The sequence below is a fragment of the Mirounga angustirostris genome, unplaced genomic scaffold (assembly GCF_029215605.1).
Source record: "Mirounga angustirostris isolate CCGP_5_RB_7025 unplaced genomic scaffold, mMirAng1.0.hap1 SCAF_5, whole genome shotgun sequence".
Taxonomy (NCBI): domain Eukaryota; kingdom Metazoa; phylum Chordata; class Mammalia; order Carnivora; family Phocidae; genus Mirounga; species Mirounga angustirostris.
The window spans coordinates 64095688-64107821 of record NW_026991713.1 but is presented as its reverse complement, the minus strand read 5'-3'; positions in this window follow the sequence as shown (position 1 = coordinate 64107821).

Sequence of the window (12134 nt, the reverse complement as noted above, 5' to 3'; positions counted from 1 at the left end):
GGGCGGCAGGTGGGAGGGGGCGGGCTGGGAAAGCTATAATGGGCTCTGCAGAGAAGCCAGAATTGTGCTGTACTGGAGGACAACGCTTCTCCTCACCCCCTCAGGGTATCCTTTTCGGGTAGAGATTTGGAACTGCCTGGACGAGAAGAGATGAAGGCCTCCTTCCTTAATTAAATGCCCAGGGGTTGCTATGGAAACCAGAGCTTCCAAATCCTGGCCAGACAATGGGGAGAGGAGCTGCCTCCAGCCCAGACGAGTGAAGCTTTAGGGGCCTGGCTGGGGACAAGAATGGGGGCCAGAGGGTGAGAAAAAGGGGGTGCCAGCCAGGAGCTCAGTTTCTCCTCTCCCGGGAACTGTGGGAAGGGGCCTCTCAGAAGCCAGGGGTCTGCCTGAGACAGGGAGGGGCAATGCTCCTGGAAAGGGAAGGGAGTGGGGGTGGGGTAGCGGGAGCCAGGCACTGCCCAGAACTGAACACCTCCTTTGTTCCCAGAGGAGAAAGCCAGCCAAGTTGGTAAACAAAGGGAAGAGGCCAGAGGGCAGACAGCTAAGTGATAAGGCCTGGAACGGCAAAAAGCGGAGTAATGGAGCCTGACAGAGGGAGGGGAATCTTGAGTCCCACTGAGACTGGTAGAAGGTTCGCGCAAGGTGTCATACTGACACACACAGTCCCAGAGCCACGCGAGGCCCACAAAGACACACACGCTACAGAAATAGTGTGTGCCGAAGCATGGGGCTTTGGTAACACTCAGACCCCCTACGTGCTTGTCCCCCTAGCTCCCTTCTGGAGCCCCCTTTTCGAAGCCATCTTTTGGAAGGTCTCTTTAGGACAGCAGAGGATAGTCTTCACTGCAATCAGCTTGGACTCCCTCCCGCATATGGGAAAGGGGCAGGTTAGCTTCAGGGACCTTAGCCTGTCGCCTCAGTGGAGGGGGAAGACCCCCATTTTGAAAACATGACAATACCTACCCCTCATCAGCATTCCTGTGCCAGGCACTGTGCTGAAGGCAGTAAACAATCTCGCTTTTATGCACCTTTCAACTCTGTCAGGTAAAAACTATTGTCTTCCTTAGAGAGAGCAATCTGAGGGGAAGTTAGATAAAGCCCCAGGCCTCACAACCATTAAGTGCAGAGCTGAGGTTTAAACCCAGGTTTGTGTGACTAAAGCCTGTGTGCCTTACCACGTTCACCATCTTTGCTCCAAAAACCTCTTGGAAACTTCTCTGAGCAAGCCCACTCTGTTCTCATCCCTTCACTCTCCCACTCGGTGTTACCTAAATACTTCTATAGAAGCAGTTCCCAATCCGTAAGCTGGTTATCTAAAGGGTTTATATATAACTTGGCTGTTTGGAACCCAAACACATTTTCCCCAGAAGAAAAGTATTAAATGGGTCCAGAAAGACCGTTTGACCCAGAACGGAGCTGACAATGGTACGTCTAGCTCAGGACTAGCCCGAGGCCCCAACCATCCCTAATAACATTGTTTCCTGGAGAAATACAACCCCAGTTACATTGGTGAGAAAGAAACAGCTCACTTTTCTCACTCTCTCCTTCCTGTTCTCCCTTATCCCGCTGGACTTGTATTCCAGGTGGGGGTGGCTGGGGAGGATGATAATAATTCATAAACCAGGCTGTTACATTCTGTGTGCTGACCAAAGGGGGTGTTTCTTGAGAAAGCGGAACAGGGTAGAGAAGGGCTAAGAAACCGAGCCTACCAAAACTGAAAGACCTGTTTAGGCGACACAGAGAAGAATCGAGGGCAGAAGGGGTGAGCATGCTGGCTCTCTGCAACTCTGTAAAGGACTATCTTAATTGCATATAGCTCCAAAGGGCCAAACTAGGACCAAGAAGTAACAGGGAGTCCAGTTTTTCTTTGATAAGGACGACTATCTAACTATTAAATCTCTTCAAACATAGAATGGGCCTCTTGGTGAAATAGTGAGTTCTCTGTCACTGGGAGTATTCAAGAAGGTAGAAGGATCGGACAAGTAGACCTCTGAGATCCCTCTAAATTCATGAACTCATTAAGCAAAATGTAATGGAGCATCTCTATGTGCTCCGCACTATGCCAGGAGCAAGGTTTCCAGTGGAGGATAAGATGGGGTCCTTGCCCTCAATGAGCTTAGAGTCTAATGGGAGAGACAGACATTAAACAAACAATTGGATCTATAATTTCAAATGATGACATAGATGATGAGGGAAAATAATCGGATACTATTATGAGCGAGTAACAGAAGAAATCTAATTCAGATATTGACTCCCAGAGGGCCTCTCTGAGATCTGAAGGATGAGTGGGGGTCAGCCTGGGAAAAGGGGGGGTGGAGGTGTTTGTGTGTGCTTGTCGGGGAAGTGTTCAGGGCAGAGGCAACAGCAAGTAAGAAGGCCCTGGGGCAGTAAAGAACAGTGTGACAAGAAAATTGTGAGTGAGGGAGAATGGGAAGAGATGAGGTTGACAAGAGAGAAAGGGTCTAGACATCCTAGGCCACAGTGGGAGTTTCCATTTTGCCCACCCCCTTGGCCTTTTCTCTTAACTAGTTGCCCCTCCCCCTCCAGTCCTGGATCCCTAGGCCTTGGTCTCCAGCAGCTCTCCCCAGTTGCAAAGCCTCACCATTCCCCATAGGGCCTCCACTGCCCCGGGCACTCCCACAGAGCGCGTGCTCCTTGTACTTCCTCAGTGTCCTAGGAGCTGCAATGGTGGACTTCTCATCTGTCTTATGTGGGAGGCCCAGGTTCAATTCTTAACCCTTGCAATTGCCTTTCCTCTCAAGAGGTAGCCTAGTTTAGTGGCAAAGAGCCCAGACTCTGGAGCCAGCCTGGCTGGGTTCAGACAGTGGCTCTCTGTCACTTACTTGATCTTGCCAAGTTACTTAACTGCTCTGTGCCTCAGTTTCTCCATGTGTGAAATGAGGATGATGATCATGCCTATCTCCTAGGAATGTTATGAGTTAATATTTATTAGGTGTTTAGGACAGGGCCTGGCATGTAGTAAGCACAATATGAGTGTTTGTTAAATGAAAGAAATCACTGGCAATAAATCATGGCGACATCCGCTTCTCTGTCTCATCCATGCTCTCCCAGACCTCCAACCAGGGGCCAAGCCTGCTGTTCTCTCTCCTCCTCTGCTTTTCTAGCCATGGCTCCCTCTGGCCACAAGTCCGGTACTTTAAAAAGTAGGCAGAGCTGAGTTGACTCCAGCCCAGCCTTGGTCACCTGAAGAAGAAAAGGTACTCGTAATGGTAGGCGGCAGTCAAATCAAGGTGCCCTTGGGACTCCTCCCTGCCTTTTCCCATTCAGCTGTTTTCAGAAGCTGAGGGTGTTCTGGGTACACTGAGTGTATCACTGAGCCCCATCTCCTGGGCCCTGGGTCTGATCCCCAAGACTGAACGTGAAGCTCTCCCACCCGCTCTCCTACCACCCTGTGTTCATTCCCAGTGTGGCATTCACACTCCCACATTGTCACTGCCGGCTTTCTTATGTGTGTCCTTGAGGGCAGGAACTGTCCCCTGTTGTACCCCTACACTGGCGCTTATCCCTTCAGCCTCATTTCTTTTTTCTTTTTTTTAAAGATTTTATGTATTTATTTGACAGAGAGAGAGAGAGCACAAGCAGGGGGAGCGGCAGGCAGAGGGAGAAGGAAAAGCAGGCTCCCCACTGAGCAGGGAGCCTGATGTGGGGCTTGATCCCAGGACCCTGAGATCATGACCTGAGCTGGAGGCTGATGCTTAACCCACTGAACCACCCAGGGGCCCCCTCCAGCCTCATTTCTCTCTGGTCCCCCTTCTGGCATCTCTGGGCCAGCCACATGGGCCGGCTGTCAGGGTCTCAGGATTGCTGTTCTCCCTCCTCGGGGCCTTTCCATGTGCTCTTTTCCCGGCCTGAAGTCTTCTTCCCCAGGTCTTTGCCTGGCCAGCTCCTACTCCTTCTTCAGGTCTCGGCTCACCTGATGCTTCCTCCAGGAAGGCTTCCATAAGGCCCCTGGTCTAGGCCAGTGGGTCTCTGAGCACCTGGATTTCCCTGCTCTATATTAAGCATCTCTTTACTTATCTATGTCTCCCACTAGCCTGCCAAACTCAGGCAGGGCAAAGATCATATTTGTCTCATTTTCTATTGGATCCTCAGTGCCCAGCACAGGGCCCATAACAGATGGGAGTTTACGCCCTGGGGCCCCTGGATGAGCTTCCAGGGGTTCACAAGGCTCCCCAAACCATATGAAAATGTTTATAGATTTGTAGTGCATTCTTCCTGGGAGAGAGTCTGTATTTTTTATCATAATCTCAAAGGACATTTAACACCCGTCCCGCCCAAGAAGGTTAAGAACCACAGTGTAGGCACCGGTGAATACTTGTTTTTGATTGGCTTCATCCATCGATGCTCAATGAACAGTTACTGGATGGATGACTATGCCTCCACCTCAGCGTTAGGGTGTTTTTAGTATTTTCAACGGATCGAGTACAACGCCAGAAGAAACCTTTGCCAGTTCAGCCCCTAACTCTGTGACCTCAAATATCCCTGTCCCAGTGGGGCCCACGGCTTAAGGCCAAAGCTCCAGCGGCTCCCAGCCCCTGCCGGAACCCATCTCCAGTCCCCGAAATCCACCTGCTGCGCCTTAGCAGCCTGTCGGCCGAAAATCATCCTGGTGAGCGCAGGGGTGGAGGAGCCGAGGAAGGAGTCCTGCAGGAGCTCTGAATGAGGGAGACTCTGCCCCCTGCCGGTTGCCTTTCTCCCCTCAGCGCGGGCTCAAAGAATGAGGTCAGAGCAGGAAAGCGGAGAGCCGAGCAAGGGGGGGACGGGGGCGGGGCGGGGCAGGGGCGGCCGCCCCAACGGGCAGTCTTTCCCGCCGGGAGGAGGCTTTATTTTCAATCGAGTCAGGGGCAGGGTCCTATCTCCTCCCAAATTAGGAGTTTAGGGAGGGCCCGGGCCGCCGTGCTGGTGGAGGTTCTTCTAGAACTCAAGGGAGGTCCAGTCACTCCAGTCACTTGGCTTTCTGCTGGATCCATCTCGTTTCCTGGAGCCTGGCTCCTGCCGACACCTTTGGATCCTGAGCCAATTCTCTGCATCGCCTGCCTACACTTGGCGTGTGGTGTACCAGCCTCCCCACATCACCATGGAAACAGGAGCCTCTGCGTCCATCCCAGAGCTGATTTGTGAAGCTATGAGAAGAATCTGGATTGGGGTGCGGGGTGCATAGGAAGGCCAAAGAGATAACGTTCACAGAAATTGTGGAGACAAGGAGAGACATGGGGTGGGGGAGGGATTGCTTTATCGGGGTTATTAGAATGGCTTGTACCCTGTGAAGAGAGGCAGCTTCCTCGACAGGCCATAAATGCAGTCCCCTCCTGGGCCACTGGTCAGCCCAAACTGACCGACCCCTCCCCACCTGACGGCCCTTTGTAGAGTGGTGAACTTGAGTGACTTCCTTAACCCCCTAAGCATCACAGTTCTCATCTGTAAATGTAAAATAAAAATAATAGCAGCACTTACTTCACCAGGTTATTGTCAGACTCCAGTGAGGTGATGCATAGACAACACTGTGAACAGTTATTAGCACGTAGTGAGTACTCAGAAATATGGTTATTGTTGTCCATGTCTTTCTATCATTTGTGTCTCTCTAGCTCAACTGGCAGCCCTTCAGTAATATAATACCTTACACTTCACAATTTTCAAAGTGTTTTTGCACACATTCTCTCATGTGTCCCCCCTCAACCTGAAAAAGAGCGATTATTCTCCCCACTTGGCAGACAAAGATGCAGATTCAGAGTTTAATCTTGTCTAAAGGCTCAGCTCTAACCTGAGGCTATAACTCAGGGTTCTGGAAAGCCTGAGTTCATTGCCCTGTGCGCTCATCTTCTGTCTGTGTCTCTGTGCCCAGCACGGTGCCACCCACGGTATCTCATTGTTGTCACTGCTGACACTGAGCCTGGGGCAGGAGTGTCAGGGAAGAGCTAATCCTGAAATGTGTGCATTGGCTTTGACCCTGAAGGAAGCAGAAAACTCTTAACTGAATCCATAATTTAAAACAGTCCCACAAAAAGGGAGTGGCTGCTGAGGGTTTGGGGTTCTTTTGGGGGTGGTGAAAATGTTCCAAAATCGATTGTGGTGATGACTGCCCAACTCGGTGAATGTACTAAAAACCACTGAATCGCAGGCGCCTGGGTGGCTCAGTCGGTTAAGCGCCTGCCTTTGGCTCGGGTCATGATCCTGGGGTCCTGGGATCGAGGGGATCAAGCCCCGCATTGGGCTCCCTGCTCAGCGGGAGGCCTGCTTCCCTTCTCCCTCTCCCACTCCCCCTGCTTGTGTTCCTGCTCTCGCTCTCTCTCTCTCTGTCAAATAAATAAATAAAATCTTAAAAAAAAAAGAGAGAGAGAGAATTTAAGGAAGGCCTAAAGAAGTAGAGGGATATATCATGTCCATGAACTGGAAGACTCAATATTAGAAAGATGGCAGTTCTCCCCCAACTTATCTACAGATTCACTGCAATCCCCCATAAAATCCCAACAGGGTTTTTTAATGGAAACTGACAAGCTGATTTATAATTTTATATAGAGACCCAAAAGACCAAGAATAACCAAGACACTCTTCAAGAAGAAGATGGGAGTTCTTGGTGAGGCATATATAAAGACTTTAACAAAGCTATAAGAATTAAGACAATGTGGTATTGGTACAGGAATAAAGAAACAGGCCAACAAAATAGAATAAATAACTGAAACACAAACCCACATGTATATGGACATTTGGTTTATGACAAAGGGGACAGTGCAGAGTAGTGAGGAAATATCCCCAAGGCATATGGAAAATTACAATATACAAAAATCAACTTCAGGTGAATTATAGACATAAATGTAAAAGGCAGAACAACAAAGGCTCTGGAAAATAAGGCAGGAAACTGTCTTGACAACCTTAGGATAGGGAAAGACATCTTTTTTATTTTAAGATTTTATTTACTTGTTTGAGAGAAAGAGTGAGAAAGAGAGAGAGAGTGAGAGTGCAAGAGCACAAGTGGGGGGAGGAGCAGAGGGAGAGTGAGAAGCTGACTCCCTGCTGAGCAGGGAGCCTGACAACAAGGACGCAGGGCTTGATCCTAGGACCCTGGGATCATGACCCAAGCAGAAGGCAGATGCTTAACTGACTGAGCCACCCAAGCACCCAGGAAAGACATCTTAAACAGTATACAAAAGGAAATGATAAGCCTATAGAAAAAGACTAATACATTTGCTCACATTAAATTTTTAAAATATTCTGGCCCAAAACAAGCAAAACATAAATTAAAATGTGAAAAGGAAAAGGGTTAATAATATGGTATGTGAATTAAATTTTGTAAAAATGAAAAGAAAGTGCACAGAGAAATGTATAGAATTGTTGAATCGCTATATTAGATACCTGAACCTAATATAACACTGTACATTAACTATATTTGAACAAAAAAGGGAAAAAAAGTAAAAGTTAAGCCACAAAGTAGAACAAATTTAGAACACATATACTGATAAAGGACCTACGTCCAGCATATAAAATGAAGTATTACAAATCAATAAGACAAAGACATAAAACCTACTATAAAAACGAGCAAGAAACTTGAATGCGGGGTTCCTGGGTGGCTCAGTCGTTAAGCGTCTGCTTTCTGCTCAGGTCATGATCCCGGGATCCCGGGATCGAGCCCCGCATTGGGCTCCCTGCTCCACGGGGAGCCTGCTTCTCCCTCTCCCACTCCCCCCGCTTGTGTTCCTGCTCTCGCTCGCTCTCTCTCTCTGTCAAATAAATAAATAAAATCTTTAAAAAAAAAAAAAAGAAATTTGAATGAATGCACCGCCAAATAGGATGCCCAAATGGCGATAAACATTGGAAAGGGTGTTTGACTTCATTGATCATTAAGAAAATACACACCCACCAGAAACACTCAAATTAAAAAGATTGAAAACAACAAGTGTGGGGAGGATGTGAAGCAACAAGAACTCTCATACACTGCTGATGGGTGTAGAAACTGACACAACCTCTTTGGAAAATAGCTCAGTCTATTCTGATAAAGTTTCATATGTGCACAGTTTGTGAACCAGAACCCTTAGAAATACACGCACACGTGCCCCCAAGGAACATGTACGAGAATATTCACTGCCCCATTATTCGTGATCACTCTAAATGGGAAACTAACCATAGGTGCACTGACAGTAGAATAGAAGTAATATACAAGTAATACAAGCTTATTGATTTCATTTATATACACTTCGATAAAAGGCAATACCAACCTACAGTTTGTTGACTACTGATTTTGGGACTTCTCAGCCCCCATAAACTCATGAGTCAATTTCCTATAATAAATCTATCATCTATCTACTTATCTGTCTATCTATCTATCTATCTGTCTCTTACTGGTTCTGTTTCCCTGGAGAACTCTGACTACTACAGACTTTGGTTGGTACTGGGAGTGGTTCTAGATAAACAGACCTTTAAAGATGAGTTTTCTGAATTGGTTCTGGGGTTTCTGGAATTGACTCTCTAATCTGATTAGATATAAAGACACTCATGATTCTATTTCCAGTGATAAAGAGAGCACTGATTGTCCATGGCATGATTTGGCAAGAGAGGTGTGCGAAATATTAGATGTTCTTCATCAACCCCTTATAAGAAGCAAGGACCTGGGTGACGGTGTATATGATACTCTGTTTTTGGCAAACTAACAAAAATAATGAGATTAGCTGCTTGTTCTGATTGTTACTGGACAAACAAGGAAAGAAAAGGAAGAGGTTAGAGATTCAAATTCTGAACTCAAGTGCCACATAAATGACCTCAAAGTTACTATGTGTGTCCTCAAAGAGCCTCCACTGTCTCCTGTGGTGGCAGGGTGGACACTGCTGAAAATAAAACACAAAATCTCCTCCAAATTACAACACAACTTGAACTCCCAGTCTCTCAGGGTGTCTACTGTTAAAGCAAGGGCAGTGGTTGGCAAGGAATGGGATCTTGAAAGCTGGAATGGGGATGTGTGGGAAGACCCTGGTGAAGATGTGGACATTGAGCCCCTAAATTCTAACAAATCTCTACCATCAGAAAAGGCCTCTCTACCCCCTGTGGTATTGGCCTCCCTACCCCCCATCTGAGGGAATTGACCTTGTGCTGCCTGAGGAAACAGCATCCGCATCCCCTGAGGCAGTTGCCATGAAAGACAAGGCCTATTTTTTTTTTTAAGATTTTATTTATTTATTCATGAGAGAGAGAGAAAGAGAGGCAGAGGGAGAAGCAGGCTCCCCAAGGAGCAGGGAACCCGATGCAGAACTCGATCCCAGGACCCCAGGACCCCAGGACCATGACCTGAGCCGAACGCAGACATTTAACCATCGGAGCCACCCAGGCGCCCAAAGACAAGGCCTATTCTCAGGACCCACACCCACTACCCCTCTTTGCTTTAGACTTATAACTAGACTCAAGTTCCCAGCAGGTCCCTAAAGGTGAGGGGCAAAGTATGACCTATGAGGAGGTGTACTACACTCCAAAAGAACTACTTGAGCATTCCAATTTATACTGACAGAAATTTAGAGAACATGTGTGAAAATGGATATTAAGGGCATGGGGTAATGATGGAAGAAACATAAAGTTGGATCTGGCTCAATTTATTGACATGAGCTCATTAAGCACAGATTCTGCAATTAATATTGCATCCTGGGGGATTAGAAAGGATTTTAACAGTTTGATTGGTTGTCTGAAACATGGACTAAAAGGTGACCCCCATTGAGCAAGCTGGAAATGCCAGCCCTGACTTCGTTGAATGTAGAGAAAGGGATTCAACGGGTTAGGGGCACTGGAATGTTAGAGTGGAGTTGTCATTTAAGATCTACTCACATACATTGGGAGGGTTCAGACGACGTATCTTTCACCATGACTGCAGAAAAAGAAGTTGTGAGGGGAGGTTCAGCATCCTTATAGAGCTTTGTGATTGCTCTTCCCTATGGGACAGACCTTACGGTGGGAACTGTAGTCACCAAATTGGTAAAACGAAATGCAATGGGAGTAGTTAGATCCCAAGGTGGCAGACGCCAAGGGGTTGCCCTCAACCACCAAAGGCAACGTGGGAGTAGTTACCATAGTGGACAGCAGAGTCAAAGCAGAAATTAGAACAGTCTGACTTGGGGGCCTTGGCTGGCTCAGTCAGAAGAGCATGCAACTCTTGATCTCAGGTTCGTGAGTTCAACCCCTGTGTTGGGTGTAGAGATTACCCCCGCAAAAAATCAATAAACTTAAAAAAAACCAAAAACACGACAGTGTGACTTACAAAGACTTATGCCATTGGCTAGTTGATCATGGTGTGATAGAAGTGAGATAGATAAGAAGCCTACTAACTTCTCACTTGATCTATACAAACAGAAAAGTTCTAGGTCAAGTGAACAAAATTCTAACCTGAATCATAAAAACAGAGTTTCCAGTCTCGAGCCAGTTGATAGAGCAGTACCCCTTGAATGAAGGGGAGGTTGGGTCCTCTTAAGGAAGGACCCCAGGACACTGCCAAAGATCTATACTGTTAATCTTTCTTCTAGCCTTCCCCTGCCCCAAACCAATGGCCCTTTATCAGGGTAACTGTGCACTGTGGGAAAGGAAATCATCAGACTTTGGGGGGACTACTGGACACTGGCTATGAACAGACACAAATTCCAGGAGATCCAAAATGTCACTGTGGCCCACCAATGAGAGTAGGGGCTTATGGAGGTCAGGTGATCATGGAGTTTCAGCTCAAGTCCATCTTACAGTGGGACAATGGGTCCTTGAACCCATCTTATGGTTAATTTCCCAGCTCTGGATACAGAACTGGCATAGATGCACTCAGCAGTTGCCAGAATCCCCACATTGGTTCCCTGACCAATGAGGGGTAGGGAAAGACCAAGTGGAATTGACTAGAACCGCCTTTCCCTAGGAAAATAGTAAACCAAAAGCAATACCACTCTCCTGGAGGGATTGCAGAAATTAGTGCCATCAAGGATTTGAAAGACGCAAGGGTGGTGATTCCTCCCGCATTCCTATGCAACTCATCTATTTGGTCTGTGCAGAAGACAGATGGATCTTGGAGAATGACAATGGATTATCCTAAGCTTTACCAGGTGGTGACTCCGATTGCAGCTGTTGTGCCAGATGTGGTTTCAGAGCTTGACCAAATTACCATGTTCTCTTGTACCTAGCGTGCAGCTGTTGATCTGGCAAATGCGTTTTTCTCCATCCCTGTCAATATGGACCACCAGGAGTAGTTTACTTTCAACTGGCAAGGCCAGCAATACACTTTCACTCTCTTACCTCCTGGGTATATCAACTCTCCAGCCCTATATCATCATCTAGTTCACAAGAATCTTGATCACCTTTTGTTGGAAAAGACAATCTCATCATGCCTGCAGTCTTTCCACCCCTGCTCAGCCGCGTAAGAATGGACCCTGGGCCTGGAACACTTTCTTACCAAGAGATAAAGAGCCCACACAGCCTGTGCCGGACTTATCACCTTATGTGGGAATATCTTTGCTTGTTTCATGCTCTATGTGTACTCCTTTGTTCTGCGTAAGTGTGAGCATCAGTAGCCCGCCGGCATGCCCCCAGCTATGTCAGACTCCATGGGTGAGGGAAGGAGATCCTTCTAGTGTGGCACCAGAGGGGGGAAGGCCAGTCAACTGCCCTGCATTGGCTTCCAGGAGGCACCTGCTGGCCATGGGGGACCAATGCCCATGACTGAAGCTGATTTTGTTCTATCTCTTCTCTGTGCAGAAAAAGCATTGTTTCATCCAGTGCTTCACTGCACTGCGTTTTCTTTGGTGACTCTGACACCCAGACGCAGTGGGCAGAAGTGTTTGGATTTCTGTTTCGGGTGACTAGCACTGTAGTGATCTTTGCTGTCCTCCATGTAGTTGGAGCCTTCCCCTGACACTGGTTACAAGTGCATAAGTTCTGCTTAACACCTTTCCCTTCCACAAGATATCACACTTGTCCATTACATTGAGGACATTGTACTGATTGGATCTAGGGAGCAAGAAGTAGCAACTACTCTAGACTTATTGGTAAGACATTTGTATTTCAGGGACATCTGGGTGGCTCAGTCAGTTAAGCGTCTGCCTTCAGCTCAGGTCATGATCCCAGCGTCCTGGGATCAAGTCCCACTTCGGGCTACTTGCTCAGTG